Source organism: Ranitomeya variabilis, chromosome 5 (genome assembly GCF_051348905.1).
Source record: "Ranitomeya variabilis isolate aRanVar5 chromosome 5, aRanVar5.hap1, whole genome shotgun sequence".
NCBI lineage: Eukaryota > Metazoa > Chordata > Amphibia > Anura > Dendrobatidae > Ranitomeya > Ranitomeya variabilis.
In genome coordinates, this window is record NC_135236.1 from 158,198,004 (window position 1) to 158,215,131 (window position 17,128).

Here is a 17,128-nt window from a genome sequence, read left to right on the forward strand (position 1 = left end):
AAATGAACATTTAACTTTTTTTCACACAAAATTTATTTCAGCTCCAATTTGTTTTATTTTACCAAGGGTAACAGGAGAAAATGGACCCCCAAAGTTGTTGTACAATTTGTCCTGAGTACGATGATACCCCATATGTGGGTGTAAACCATTGTTTAGGCGCATGGCAGAGCTTGGAAGGGAAGGAGCGCCATTTGACTTTTCAATGCAAAATTGACTGGAATTGAGATGGGACGCCATGTTGCGTTTGGAGAGCCCCTGATGTGCCTAAACATTCAAACTCCCTACAAGTGACACCATTTTGGAAAGTAGACCCCCTAAGGAACTTATCTAGATGTGTGGTGAGCACTTTGACCCACCAAGTGCTTCACAGAAGTTTATAATGCAGAGCCGTAAAAATAAAAAATCATATTTTTTCACAAAAATGATCTTTTCGCCCCCAATTTTTTATTTTCCCAAGGGTAAGAGAAGAAATTGGACCCCAAAAAATGTTGTGCAATTTGTCCTGAGTACGCTGATACCCCATATGTGGGTGTAAACCATTGTTTGGGCGCATGGCAGAGCTTGGAAGGGAAGGAGCGCCATTTGACTTTTCAATGCAAAATTGACTGGAATTGAGATGGGACGCCATGTTGCGTTTGGAGAGCCCCTGATGTGCCTAAACATTGAAACTCCCTACAAGTGACACCATTTTGGAAAGTAGACCCCCTAAGGAACTTATCTAGATGTGTTTTGAGAGCTTTGAACCCCCAAGTGTTTCACTACAGATTATAACGCAGAGCCGTGAAAATAATTTTTTTTTTTTTCTCAAAAATGATTTTTTAGCCCCCAGCTTTGTATTTTTACAAGGGTAACAGAATAAATTGGACCCCAAAATTTGTTTTCCAATTTGTCCTGAGTACGCTGATACCCCATATGTGGGGGGGAACCACTGTTTGGGTGCATGACAGAGCTCGGAAGGGAAGGAGCGCCATTTGGAATGCAGACTTAAATGGATTGGTCAGCAGCCGTCACGTTGCATTTGCAGAGCCCCTGATGTACCCAAACAGTACAAACCCCCCACAAGTGACCCCATATTGGAAACTAGACCTCCCAAGGAACTTATCTAGATGTGTTTTGAGAACTTTGAACCCCCAAGTGTTTCACTAAAGTTTATAGCGCAAAGCCGTGAAAATAAAAATTATTATTTTTTTTTTTCACAAAAATGATTTTTTAGCCCCCAGTTTTGTATTTTCACAAGGGTAACAGGATAAATTAGACCCCAAAAGTTGTTGTCCAATTTGTCCTGAGTACGCTGATACCCCATATGTCGGGGGGAACCACTGTTTGGGCGCATGACAGAGCTCGGAAGGGAAGGAGCGCCATTTGGAATGCAGCCTTAAATGGATTGGTCTGCAGGCGTCACGTTGCATTTGCAGAGCCCCTGATGTACCCAAACAGTACAAACCCCCCACAAGTGACCCCATATTGGAAACTAGACCTCCCAAGGAACTTATCTAGATGTGTTGTGAGAACTTTGAACCCCCAAGTGTTTCACTACAGTTTATAATGCAGAGCCGTGAAAATAAAACATCTTTTTTTTTCCCACAAAAATGATTTTTAGCCCCCCAAATTTTTATTTTCCTAAGGATAACAAGAGAACTTGGACCCCAGAAGTTGTTGTTCAATTTGTCCCGAGTACGCTGATAACACATATGTTGGGGTAAACCCCTTTTTGGGCGCACGGGAGAGCTCGGAAGGGAAGGAGCACTGTTTTACTTTTTCAACGCAGAATTGGCTGGAATTGAGATTGGACGCCATGTCGTGCTTGGAGAGCCCCTGATGTGCCTGGACAGTGAAAACCCCCCAATTCTACCTGAAACCCTAACCCAAACACACCCCTAACCCTAATCCCAACGGTAACCCTAACTACACCCCTAGCCCTGACACACCCATAATTCTAATCCCAACCCTAATCCAAACGTAAATGTAATCCAAACCCTAACCCTAACTTTAGCCCCAACCCTAACTTTAGCCCCAACCCTAACTTTACCTCCAACCCTAGCCCTAACCCTAACCCTACCCCTAACCCTAACCCTAAACGTGACTGAAATACGTGGCACTGAAATACGTGGCACTGAAATACGTGGCACTGAAATACGTGGCACTGAAATACGTGGCACTGAAATACGTGATACGTGGCACTGAAATACGTGGCACTGAAATACGTGGCACTGAAATACGTGGCACTGAAATACGTGGCACTGAAATACGTGGCACTGAAATATGTGATACGTGGCACTGAAACACGTGGCACTGAAATACGTGATACATGGCACTGAAATACGTGGCACTGAAATACGTGGCACTGAAATACGTGCAACTGAAATACGTGGTACTAAAATATGTGGCACTGAAATACGTGATACGTGGCACTGAAATACGTGGCACTGAAACACGTGGCACTGAAATACGTGATACGTGGCACTGAAATACATGGCACTGAAATACGTGGCACTGAAATACGTGGCACTGAAATACGTGGCACTGAAATACGTGGCACTATGACTGTCAGAAAATGTTCATTAAACGGTTAGGGGTGAGGTTAGGGGTAGAGTTAGGGTTAGGGTTTGGATCCCTTTATCACCTTGATGGTGGTGGGTGGCTTTTCAGTGTGTTTTCTGTTTTTTTTCGATAAAAATGCATGCGTTTTTAACGCAAACAAACGCATGTGCTTAAAAACGCAAGAAAATACTGCAGGTTGTATTTCTGAAAATGAACGCATGCAGAAAAAAACCGCATGCGTTTGAAAACGCGACCAAACGCATACAAAAAAACCGCATGCGTTTTCAATGTTAAATATAGGGAAAAAACGCATGCGTTTTTTTGTGCAAAAAACGCTGCAGACAAAAACGGAAGTGTGAAACCAGCGACGCTTTTTATAGCAAAAAAGTTTTTGCGTCTCCACATTTTTAGACCTATAATTTTTCCACATTTTGCTCCACAGAGTCATGTGAGGTCTTGTTTTTTGCGGGACGAGTTGACGTTTTTATTGGTAACATTTTCGGACACGTGACCATTTTTGATCGCTTTTTATTCCGATTTTTGTGAGGCAGAATGACCAAAAACCTGCTATTCATGAATTTCTTTTGGGAGAGGCGTTTATACCGTTCCGGGTTTGGTAAAATTGATAAAGCAGTTTTATTCGTCGGGTCAGTGTGATTACAGCGATATCTCATTTATATCATTTTTTTTATGTTTTGGCGCTTTTATACGATAAAAACTATTTTATAGAAAAAATAATTATTTTGGTATCGCTTTATTCTCAGGACTATAACTTTTTTATTTTTTTGCTGATGATGCTGTATGGTGGCTTGTTTTTTGCGGGACAAGATGACGTTTTCAGCGGTACCATGGATATTTATATCAGTCTTTTTGATCGCGTGTTATTCCACTTTTTGTTTGGCGGTATGGTAATAAAGCGTTGTTTTTTGCCTCGTTTTTTTTTTTTTTTTCTTACGGTGTTTACTGAAGGGGTTAACTAGTGTGGCAGTTTTATAGGTTGGGTCGTTACGGACGTGGCGATACTAAATATGTGTACTTTTAATGGTTTTTTTAAAAATTTAGATAAAGAAATGTATTTATGGGAATAATATATATTTTTTTTTTTTCATTATTTTGGAATATTTTTTTTTATTTTTTTTTACACATTTGGAAATTTTTTTTTTTACTTTTTTACTTTGCCCCAGGGGGGGACAATACAGATCGGTGATCTGCCAGTTTGCATAGCACTCTGACAGATCACCGATCTGCGAGAAGTGCAGGCTGCTTCACAGTGCCTGCTCTGAGCAGGCTTCTGTGAAGCCACCTCCCTCCCTGCAGGACCCGGATCCGCGGCCATCTTGGATCCGGGTCTGGAGCAGGCAGGGAGGGAGGTAAGACCCTCGCAGCAACGCGATCACATCGCGTTGCTGCGGGGGGCTCAGGGAAGCCCGCAGGGAGCCCCCTCCCTGCGCGATGCTTCCCTGCACCGCCGGCACATTGCGATCATGTTTGATCGCGGTGTGCCGGGGGTTAATGTGCCGGGAGCGGTCCGTGACCGCTCCTGGCACATAGTGCCGGATGTCAGCTGCGATATGCAGCCGACACCCGGCCGCGATCGGCCGCGCTCCCCCCGTGAGCGCGGCCGATCGGCTATGACGTACTATCCCGTCGGCGGTCATACGGGCCCACCCCACCTCGACGGGATAGTACGTCGGATGTCAGGAAGGGGTTAAACTAAAAAAGTGCAGAGTATTACATGCCCTGTATACAGTGAGAAAGTGGGAAGAAGATACTGTATTTACACTGGTTGTCTTCAGAATACTTAAAAAAAATCAATAAAAAACAAAACAAAAAAACAGTGTTGGCTACCTCTTATCTCTACGCTTCTTCCACCGACACCACCACCTCTATCTAAAACTCCTTCATCACTTGGACCTCTGCCTCCTGGTTCAAGACTATAATTGTGTAATATCTTTTACTGTGTCATTTCTATATCCACATTTGTTTACAGGGCAATTGTCCTTCTCTTCCCCATTTACCTTCCTTTTTCAGCCCCCTAGCCCTTACTATGACCATTTTACAGCCATTTTAAGCAGGGAAGTTCAGGTCCCAATTGACTTCTATTGTTTTTGGCTTGGGGTCACGTTTGAGGTCACCAAACCAAACATTCAATTCTAGATCGGCTGAACACGACAAACCCTAATATACAGTTGTGCTCAAAAGTTTACATACCCCAGTAGAATTTTGGCTTTCTTGGCCTATTTTCAGAGACTACGAATGATAACACCAAAACTTTTTATCCACTCATGGTTAGTGGTTGGGTGAAGCCATTTATTGTCAAACTACTGTGTTATCTCTTTTTAAATCATAATGACAATTCAAAACATCCAAATGACCCTGATCAAAAGTTCACATACCCCATTTCTTATTAACGTGTATTGCCCCCTCTAACATCAATGACACCTTGAAGACTTTTGTGATAGTTGTGGATGAGGTTCTTTATTTTCTCAGAGGGTAAAGCTGCCCACTCTTCCTGTCAAGAAGCCTCCAGTTCCTGTAGATTCTTGGACTGTTTAGCACAAACTGGGCACTTGAGAGCTCGCCAGAGTGGTTCAATGATATTGAGGTCGACAGGTCGACTTGGCCTTGCGTTTTCGATCGTTGTCATGTTGGAAAGTCCAAGTATGTCCCATAACCAGCTTCTGGGCTGATGAGTGCAAATTTGCCTCCATTATTTGATGATAACGTGCTGCAGTCATCTTTCCTTCAACTTTGATCAAGTTTCCTGTGCCTTTGTAGCTCACACATCCCCGAAACATCAGCGATCCACCTCTCTGCTTTACAGTAGGAATGGGGTTTCTTTCATCATAGGCATTGCTAACCTCTCTCCAAAATGTAACATTTATGGTTGTGGCCAAAATGTTCAATTTTGGTCTCATCACTCCAAATTACCTTGTTCCAGAAGTTTTAAGGCTTGTCTCTATGCTGTTTTGCATATTATAGGTGAGATACTTTGTGGCTTTTTAGCAGTAATGGCTTTCTTCCGGCGACTCGACCATGCAGCCCATTTTTCTTCAAAAACCTTCTTATTGTGCATCTTGATACAGCCACACCACTAGTTTTCAGATATTCCTGTATTTCAGCTAATGTTATCTGTGGGTTTTTCTTTGCACCACAAACAATTTTCCTGGCAGTTGTGGATGACATTTTTGTTGGTCTACCTGACCGTGGTTTTGTTTTTATAGAGCTCCTGATTATCCATTTGCTAATCACAGTTTGAACACTGCTGACTGGCTTTATCAATTCCTCGGATATCTTTTTATATCCCTTTCCTGTTTTGTTCAACTACCATTTTCCGTAGATCCATTGACATTTATTTTGCTTTCCCCAGAAACATCAGTGGCTGGATGAAAGATTCAAGAGTTTGTCTAGATCCCAGAAACTCACTCAGCTTTTATGCACACACTGATTACAAGCAAACAGTTCACAGGTGAGGATGTTACCTTTAGTAGCCATACAAGCCCATTTGTGTCATTTGTGTGCATGTTACCAGGCCAAAATCACCAGGGTATGTGAACTTCTGATCAGGGTCATTTGTATGTTTTTTGATTGTCTGTCACGATCCATGTTTGGATGCATGGCAGCTCTGGCTCCACTATGGTTTAAATGTAGCTTTTTTCCTTTCAGGCCAGGATTGGTTAATGTCAGTTTAGCTGCTGCAGTGTTGCAATTGCAGAGTTGCTCGGTCAGCTGATGTGTGTGGTAAGCAGTCCCACCATCCTTTAAATAGTCACCTGATGCATCAGCTGACTGTCGGTGATAGAGCAATCTATGTTGACCAAGGCTGGAGTAAGAAGCTTTCTAGCTGCAGTGGTGAATCAGCTGGTTTAGTAGAGTTTGTGGTCTGGTTGCCTTTCTTTTTCTGTGCGTTGTTTTGCAGCAGAGAAGGCTATTAAACTAAGTTTAGTGTTTTTTCCTCATCTGTCTCATGTTTGTCACTGTTCCCTGTGTTGTTCCATCTGCAGTTGTGAGGCTAGCGCCCTAGTGGACTAGCCAGTTTAGTGGTAGGTGATAGTGAGGGATGAGGTTTCTGATGGCGGTGGGTGGAAGGACACATTTAGGGCATTAGGGGAGTGCAGGTACAGACTCAGGTTGGAGCAGGAGGTGTCCATCCATCATTCCCTATCGGTAGGGCCTTCCTCTCCCCATTTCCATCCCATTGAGTGTTTGTTGTGCCATCCGCTGACCAACCCTCTGGTGGGATTGTGACATTATCACCGATTCATACTTTTTTCTGGTGAACCGATGGCTCCAGCACAGGGTTTTGCTCAACTGATCCAGACCCTCACAGATGAGGTTAAGGAGCTGCAGTGTCAGGTGGTACAGCGGCTTCAGCAGGTGTCGGCGTTCTTGGTCTCGGCTCATGTGCAAGCTCATCAGGAACCCAAGATATCTCTCCCTGACAGGTTCTCTGGAGGGAGAGATACATTTTTGGTTTTGAAGGAGTATAAGTTATATAAGCCTATAAGTTATATTTCAGGCTCCACCCTCGTTCTTTAGGGAGTGAGGAACAGCGTGTGAGTATTATAGTCTCCTTTCTCAAGAGTGATCCCCAATCTTGGGCCTTCTCCATCCCGACTGATTATCCATCTATGCGGTCGGTGGACGAGTTTTTTGCGGCATTACCGCTGGTGTATGGGAATCCTTATGGCATCTCGCTGGCTGAGTCTAGACTCCGTAAGATCAAGCAAGGACACCAGTCGGGTAAGGAATACTGCTCAGAGTTTAGGAGATGGGCCACTGACACAAAGTGGAATGACCCTTCAGGATACTCTGGTGCAGTATGCTACTCCTGGGTCGTTGGAGGCTGCCATGGCCCTTGCTATCCAGATGGATAAATGTCTCAGGGAGAGACACACCAAATCTACCCCATGTGGTTCTTTTTAGGGAGGAGGACACAATGGAGCAGACTGATGAACAAATGCAGGTGGGAGAAGTCTCTTCTCAGACTAGGTTGTCTGCGGTTCGCCGTGGGGCGGGGGCATGTTTTTTCTGTGGTCTGACTGATCATTACATTAATGTCTGCCCATCTCATGCCAAAGTTGGTACTTCATCTCAAAAGCCACCACATCCCCTGGTCATGTGGAGGGAGGCGAACAGTGTGTGTACATTTCCTCCATCTTTTCATCTCAGTGTACCATTCCTGCTGAAGTGGTGGTTGGCAGGGTTACTGAGACTATACTGGTGCTTATGGACAGTGGAACTGGGGTCAATCTGGTGGATTCTTGCTTTGTTCAGACTCATTGTTTGATGGGTAGGACACTAGCAAGACCCATTAGTGTTCAGGCAATTGACTCTGTCCCTCTCAGCCAGGGGCAGGTGACCCAAGTCGTAGATAATATTAACCTGTGTATAGGGACTCTTCATTAAGAGTCTCTGTCGTGTTATGTCTTGGAGGGTATGCCAACTACCATCATCTTAGGCCTTCCTTGGTTGAAGAGACACAAACTGGTCATAAATTGGTGGTCCAGGGAAGTAGTCTGCTGGGACCAGACATGTAAAGACTGCTGCCTGGGAGCTACGATCTCTGCCATCCTTCTCCAACCTACAATTTCTTCTCCAGTGGGGGCAGCTGAGGTGCTGCCAGGGAGTAGGGGCAAGACTCAACCAACCCTCCCCACAAGTAAACCCTGAGTCTTGAGTCCTCTTGGGAGGAGGGGTCAAGGGAGGGTGGTTGTTCCCTCTGTGTATAAAGAGGGTATAAGTTTGGTGACACAGGGGAATGCCTCTGTTGTCTGTTCCCCAAAGAGTTCACCATCCATTGGCAAATGCAAGCATGGAAATAAACATTCAGGTCCGAACCTGTGTGTGAATGAGTACGTGTGGGTGTGCACCAAAAACATCAGGTGGAAATACACATCTGGGATCTGGAGTTCTAGGGTGATCGGTCCATATCAGATGTTGGCCATTCTCAGCCAGGGAACTTTCCAGCTGGAGTTACACCCAATAATGTGTGCATACAACGTATTCCAGAGGTCGGCACTCTGGAGATTTGTGGCACCTTCAGAACTTATGCTATTGCCATTTCCATTGGGCTACATTTGCTGTAAACCTGAGGATCAGGTGACTGTGGAGGTGAATCCTAATGGATCGAGGCATCCTCACCATATGTTGTTTCCGGTGAGGTTCGGTGTTAAAGGTCCAGAGGCCCTTCGTTGAAGGGGGTACTGTCATGATCCATTTTTAGATGCGTGGCAGTTCTGGTTCCACTATGATTTAAATGTTGGTGATAGAGCAATCTATGTTGACCAAGCCTGGAGTAAGGAGCACTCTGGCTGCAGTGGTGAATCAGCTTTCTTCTGCTGTGTGGTGCTTTGAAGCAGAAAAGGCTGTTAAGATAAGTTTGGTGTTTTTTCCTCGTCTGTCTCGTGTTTGTCACTGTCCCCTGTGTTGTTCCATCTGCAGTGGTGAGGCTGGCGCTCTTGCCGGCCAGTGCACTAGCCAGGGCAGTACTAGGTGACAGCAAGGGATGAGGTTCCTGACAGTGGTGGGGGAAGGACCCCCTTAGGGCATTAGGGGAGTGCAGGGACAGGCTCATGTGGAAGCAGGAATTGTCCATCCATCATTCCCTATCGGCAGGGCGGTAGGGCCTTCCTCTTCACATTTCTATCTCGTTGAGTATTTGTTGGGCCGTCTGCTGACCGACCCCCTGGTGGGATTGTGAAATTGTTACTATGATTTAAAAATAGAAAACAGTAGTTTGTCAATAAATGGCTTCACCCAACTGCTAACCATGAGTAGACAAAAAGTTTTGGTGTTGTCATTCATATTCTCTGAAAAAAGGCCAAGAAAGCAAACATTCTGCCAGGTTTTGAAAACTTTTGAGCACAACTGTACATGGGCTTGTTCATCCCTAATTATATAATACAATTTTTATTTGTTTGGGGATAGTAGATCATTTTATGTGAGAGTAAAGATAAAATGCCACATAGTTAGGCCATTTTCACACATTCAGTATTTGGTCAGTACTTTACATCAGTATGAGCCTGGGGTCAGACAAGCGTATGGCATCCAATGTGAGAGCATCAGCTGTGATATGCTAATGACCCTCGGCTCCTGCTCTGCTGCGAGTGGGAGCCGAGTGTCATTCGTCTGTGCTCTGAGCCTCTTGCACAGAGAGAATCGGAGCACACCTGCGGAGGAGGGGGGGATAATAAATTTCTCCATCTTCTCCATTGCCGGGGTCAGCATATATTGCACATCACTTGGATGATATCCTAGTGATGTGCCTTGTCTCACTCGCACCCATAGGCTTATTTGGGTGTCAGTGAGCTGGGAAAACGGCTGAGAAAAATTACGCTGATGTGAGCTGCCCCATAGATGAATACTGGTCCGAGCGCTCTGCGATGTTTAATCGCATAGCACTTATCTGTATTCATCGCTAGTGTGACCCCGGCCTTAGTAAGATAGTCAGTAGTAGAACAATCAAAGTATAAGTATAACAGAAACACACCACTAGTTCTGCATTTTTCACCCACTTCTGGTTTTGCTTTACAAATACTGATGTAAAATAAAAAGGAATATAAAAATTTTAAAAGAATTTAAATCTCCCAGACCAGATGAATTGCATCCTAGGGTACAGAAAAAGATAGCATTAGAAATTGGTGAATCACTAGCCAGAATCTTTACAAAAATCCTGGAGAACAAGAAAAATCCTAGAATATTGAAGCAGGGAAAATTATGTCCCTCTCTCCAAAAAAGGAAAGAAAATAGAGCCAAGAAATTACAGGCCAGGGAGCCTTACTGGTATATTAAGAAAGATATTTGAACAATTACTAAACAGTATGTATGTAATTACTTGGATAAAAATACATTAATTAACCAGAGCCATGCTGGGTTTGTAGCAAACAAATGAGGGCAGACTAATCTAATGTCTAATGTCTGATGGAATCACTGACTGGAAGGATAAGGGAAATGCAGTAGATATAGCACATCTCAACTTCAGCAAAGCATCTGACAAAGTATCTCATGGTATCCTTATTGAAGAAATTACCAAGTATGGAATTGATAAGGCTACAGTTAGGTGTATTCATAACTGGCTAAGTGATCGTACTCAAAAGTGGTAACAAATAGTTGCACATCCAATTGGAAAAGTGTTTCAAGTGGGGTTCCACATGGCTCTGTCCGGTCCTCAATGTTGCTCAATGTTACTTTTATAAATGATCTAGATATGTAACTGAAGGCAAACTAATCATCTATGCAGACTATGCATGGCTAGGAGAGATAGCTAACACTAGAGAAAAAAGACAAATGATTCAGAAGAATCTACATAAGCTTGAACAAATGGTAGTGACTAATAAAATATAGCAGAGAGAAATGCAAGATACCACTTCTGAGCAAGAAAAATGAAAATTATATCTACAGAATGGAAGGAATAGAACTAAGCATTAGCACATGTGAGAAAGACTTGGATATTCTAATAGATGACAGACTGCACGAGTCAACAGTGTGATGCAGCAGAAAAAATGGCAAAGAAATATCTGGGATATATTAAAAGAAACAAAGTACTAGGTCACATTAAGTAACTATCCACCTCTACTTCTCCTTGGTCAGACCTCATCTGGAATACCGTGTCCCATTCCGGGCACCACAATTTAAAAAAGACATAGAGAAACAGGAGCAAGTTCAGAGAAGAGCTGCCCAGATGGTGAGCAGACTGTAAACTATGTCCCACGAGGAACGGTTAAAGGATCTGGAAATGTTTAGCTTGCAAAAAAGAAGGCTAGGAGGAGACTTAATAGCTGTCTGCATATTTCTGAAGGGATGCCACAGTGTAGAGGGATCATCCTTATTCTCTAAAAAATACTTGGAGCTCACCCGAGCGTGCTCGGGAAATCTCGAGTAACGAGTGCATTCGCTCATCACTAATTCTAATACTGAACAAATACTGAAAATGTGAATGTGGTCACAAGTAGCTACAAGTACGCCCAGAAAAAAAACATGCAACAATAGTGTGCAGTACCTGCATTGAGCATCACTATTGTTAGGCGCCAGGATTCTCCTGCTGCACAGGGTAGATCCTAAGCCTTATCTGCATTTGCAGTCTCCCATTCAGCTTCGGCCGCTGCACGTGCTGCTGAGCTCATGCTGTTCATGTGATTACTTTTTGCTCTTCAGCCAAATATATGGTAACCAGCAGTGGGCAGTGACGAACGGAAACTCTAGAAATCACCCTACTGAGCATGCTCGTGATGTGGCGGCGTCTCATTAGTGGTCAGTCATCATGCTTGAAAAAGACCTACTTGGTCGAAACGTTGCTCTACTATGGCAAAATAAACTTGTCTTTTTGAACTACTACACCCGGATGGAGCGCTGTTGTTTACTATTTTGGTTACTTGATTGTCCTGGAAGGTTCCCTGGACTTGGAACGGGCGCCCCAACAAGTGAGTGCTGTCAGCTTCCTTTTTTTTCTTTTTTATCTGCAAATGCAGTCTCCCATTCAGCTTCGGCCGCTGCGGGTGCTGCTGAGCATAGACATCACAGTCCCAGCATCTTCCTCAGGCTCATGCTGTTCATCTGATTACTTCTGGCTCTTCAGCCAAGTCTATGGTAACCAGCAGTAGGCAGCGACGAACAGAAGCTCTGGAGGCTAAGTCCAAAAATTACCCTACTGAGCATGCCCATGATGTGGCGGCGTCTCATCGGTGGTCAGTCATCAGCTGCTCTGGTGATGTGGCCGCTCCGGATTGTTCCGCGAGCAAGGTCCTGTCCGACTGGACATGAGCTGAACATATAAAACAGTCTCAGAGGCGCATGCTGGCACTCTAGTATCTTTCTCCTTACATGTGTGTATGGGACATTGCACCAGTGTGGTCTTTACAAGCATGTGCTCAGGGTCAGCAGTTAGCAATTAGAATTCTGGTCCTCCAGAGAGAAGATTGTCTGTGTTTATTAAGGGCTGGCGTCTAGCCATTAGAATTCTCGGGAGAGGAGTTGGTTGAGGCATTCGCTGTTTGTGTGACCACTGTTTGCTCTTTACCCCGTTAACGGGCTACATTCCCCAGTTGGGTTAACTGGGGTCGTATCTAGCACCATACCTCTTTTGTTTCTGTGTGCGAGTTACACACCTCAGTTGCAGGGCATCTATCTGTTCCTAATAGATTATGACTGCACAAGTCAACAGTGTGATGCAGCATAAAAAAAGACAAAGACAAATCTGGGATGTATTAAAAGAAACATAAAGTCTAGGTAACATTAAGTAACTATTTCCCTCTACTTCTCCTTGGTCAGACCTCATCTGGAGTACCGTGTCGCATTCCGGGCACCACAATTTAAAAACGACATAGAAAACTGGAGCAAGTTCAGAGAAGTGCTGCCCAGATGGTGAGCAGACTGCAAACTATGTTCCACGAGGAACAGTTAAAGGATCTGGAAATGTTTAGCTTGCAAAAAAGAAGGCTAGGAGGAGACTTAATAGCTGTCTGCATATATCTGAAGGGATGTCACAGTGTAGAGGGATCATCTTTATTCTCATTTGCACATGGAAACATGAGAAGCAATGGTATGAAACTGAAAGGGAGAAAATACAGATCAGATATTAGAAAAATCTTTTTGACCGTGAGTGTGATCAATGAGTGAAACAGGCTACCACGTGAGTTGGTGAGTTCTCCTTCAATTGAGGCTTTTAAACAGAGACTGGACAGACATCTGTCAGAGATGGTTTAATGAATCCTGCATTGAGAGGGTGATAGGACACGGTGACATTAGAGGTCCCTTCCAAAACTTACATTCTATTATTCTTTGATTCTAATACTGACCAAATACTGAACGTGTGAATGTGGTCACAAGTAGCTACATGTACGTCCTCGCCCAGAAAAAAACATGCAACAATAGTGTGCAGTATCTGCATTGTGCATCACTAGTGTTAGGCGCTGGGATTCTCCTGCTGCACAGAGTAGATCCCAAGCCTTATCTGCATATGCAGTCTCCCATTCAGTTTCGGAGTATAGATGTCAGTCCCAGCATCTTGCTTAGGCTCATGCTGTTCATGTGATTACTTTTTGCTCTTCAGCCAAATATATGGTAACCAGCAGTAGGCAGTGACGAACGGAAACTCTAGAAATCACCCTACTGAGCATGCTCGTGATGTGGCGGCGTCTCATTAGTGGTCAGTCATCAGCTGCTCTGGTGATGTGGCTGCTCCGGATTGTTCCACGAGCAAGGTCCTGTCCGACTGGACATGAGCTGAAATTATAAAAGGGTCTCAGAGGCGCATGCGGGCACGCTAGTATCATTCTCATTAAGTGCGTGTATGGGACATTGCACCAGTGTGGTCTTTACCAGCATGTGCTCAGGGTCTGCAGTAAGCCATTAGAATTCTGGTTCTCCAGAGAGAAGATTGTCTGTGTGAATTAAGGGCGGACGTCTAGCCATTAGAATTCTGGCACCTCCAGAGAGGAGTTGGTTGAGTTTATTCGCTGTGTGTGTGACCACTGTTTGCTCTCTACCCCGTTATTGGGCTACGTTCCCCTGTTAGGTTAACAGGGGTCATATCTAGCGCCATACATCTTTCGTTTCTGTGTGCTAGTGACACAGCTCAGTTGCAAAGCATCTGTTCCATTTCTGTGAGCGAGTGACACAGCTCAGTTGCAGAGCATCTGTTCCATTTCTGTGTGCGAGTGACACAGCTCAGTTGCAGAGCATCTGTTTTGTCTCTGCATGCGAGTTCAGTCCATGTGCTGTTCACACTGAGTGGCATTTACCTCAAAGTGTGCCAGCAATTGCTTGCTGTGTGTTCCATCATTGTTCATCCTAGCTGCAGTTTAACATCTCTGCACAGTGGACCCCGAGTTGCAATTTCACGTTACTTTTAAATTTATTTAGTGCATTTCGCCAACTCTAACAACTAGCATGTTGTTAAAAAAAAAATGATGCTGCAATCATTTGCAAAAAGCACTTTATATAGTTAGATCGTACCTGCTCATTTAGTCATAGGGTGGTGATTCATTTTGTTCAGTCACGGTTGTCGCAGCCCATTCAATTTGAATGATGTTCCTGGGCTTGCGCTAACATCAGTTGAATCCGCTTTGAATCCTGCCCTTGAGTAGTGTCGATCAGGGAACCGCACTTGCGCCATGATGAGCGTCTCCCCGTGCGTGCACACTGAAGATGTGTGTAGAACCCAGCTTCATTGACTGCGTGCGCATGATATCATTATCCCGCTCTCTGGCTGATGGAATCTTCAGCAATGTATGAAAAGTAGCCGAGCAATTTTTTTTGTGAACCTCACAAATCAAATCCTAAATTCTTAGAATTTGAGGAGAACTGAGAATTACAGTAAATACAACCAAGAGTCAATGTATAACAGATCGATCTACTCATCTCTAAATCAAGCTATCAGCACTTATGGATTTGAGCTGCAATTTGCTTCCTTTACTAGTATAATTAATGACATGCAAAAAAGACAATGGTGACCCTTACTTAACCCCTTCACAACCTTAGGGTTTTTCATTTTTGCATTTCCGTTTTTTGCTCCCCTTTTTCCCAGAGTGCTAACTTTTTTATTTTTCTGTCAATATGGCTGCGCAAGACCTTGTTTTTGCTGGAAGAGTTATATTTAGTAGCAACATGATTGATTTTACCATATTGTCACTGGAGAATGGGGAAAAAAATCAAAGGACGGTGGAATTGCAAAAAAACTGCAATTCCACAATTTTTTTTTTCACCATGTTCATTAACTGCTAAAACTGACCTGTTATTACCATTATCCAGGTCATTATGAGCTCACAGACACCAAACTTGTAAAGGCCCTTTTTTATTTAAGTGGTGAAAAAAAAACCTGCAAAAATTTGCCCCCCAAAATGGCGCCATTTTCCAAGACCCATAACATCTTCACATTTGGGATCAGGGCTGGGTGAAGGCTTTGTGTGCCAAGCTGATGTTTCTATTGGTAACATTTTGGTGTAAATACAATGCTTTGACTGCCTGTTATTGCATTTTGGTGCAATGTTGCGGAGTACTACAAACATAATTCTGGCGATTTTATTTTTTTTCTCGTTAATCCATTTACCGATTGTATTATTTTTATATTTTGTTAGATTGTGCATTTCTGAATCCAATATCAAATATGAGTATTTTTTTACTGTTTTATTTTGAATGGGGCCAAAGCGGGTGATTGGAACCTGTATTTTTTAAAATTTGTTGCAATTATCATCTGCTATGAGCGCCGGCCACAGGCAATGACATCCACAGGGCTCTCCTGTCATGCAAACCCATAGGCACCCTGAAATCATGTGACATGGGTGCCGCTGGACCAGATTAGTGCTGCTCTTTGGCACAGCCATGTTAAATGCAGCTGACGGAGATTAACAGCAGCATTTAACATATTAACAGCCACAGGTGGATCGTGATTCCAGCAGCGGCTGTTAGGGGCACATATTAGCTGATGAAATCTTACTTAGCTTGCTTGCTGTCAGATTCCACTCCCAAACACACCACTGATTGGCAGCTTTCTGCTTTTGCACAATGTACACAGAATGCTGCCATTCAGTGATGTGGGCGGGATTACACAGAACTCAGCATTCAGAGAACTGGTAGAACTACAGCAGCCAGTTGGTAAAACATTCCTGAATGTAGGCATTTCAGTATCTAAGTCTATCATAAATAAAAGACCGGGCACACTCTCTTGAATGCAGTGAAGGATTTTAATTGGCAGTACATACAGTAGTCACATCACAAATGTTTTGGTCTGTCAATACCTTTATCAGTGTGCAAATAGATTAGCCTTGATATGTGCAGTAGGCACAAATATAATGTTAGGCAATAGAACAGGTATGATGGTGGCATGACGGTTACCTCATATGGAGGATCAGGAAGGAAGTGAGGAGGCGTATATGCCTCAGGACGTGGTGTCCACCGCTTGTTATGGAGTCCAAGTGGACACCGCATCCCGAAGTATACAGACATTGCAGTCAGATTGAGATCTCTGGAGAGGTCCCCAGATCTTGTCTCCCGAGATCTCTATCTGCTCATGAGCTACCACCTGCTGCCATTTTACCAAGGCCCACCGCAGGGTAATCAATGGGAAGGAGAACTCCGCTCAGCACCAACATCTTAGGAAAGCACAGGGCCCACAGCATCTGAGCGCTGGGACACCCCCTCTCCCAAGCCTGGGACTTGCTACATCGCCCAACTTGTGCCACTGCCAACGGCCTCCTGAAGCTCATGACCCTGCTTCCTGTGACCCCGCTCTACGCAACCTCATTTTCCTCCCAAATTTTGGCTAAAAATTTTTAGAATCATTATAGCGGTCATCAAAATTTCTGTCTATTTTATAGTACAAAAGTTTTACAAATCATTTGATAAATTACCCAAAATAGTGCAGCAAAGTTGTAAAAATACAGTAGTTACATATAATGGAGGCACAATATCTGCATAAGGATAAAGAATATAATATAGAATAAAGTAAACAACTAACATGAATGTTGAGAGTTTCAATTTACAATTTAACAATTTTTTTTGTATCTCAGATGTACAGGTTTAGACTTTACTATTACAAATATAGCCATGTTTTTTTGGATTCACATGTCATGTTTTCAGAAAAATATAT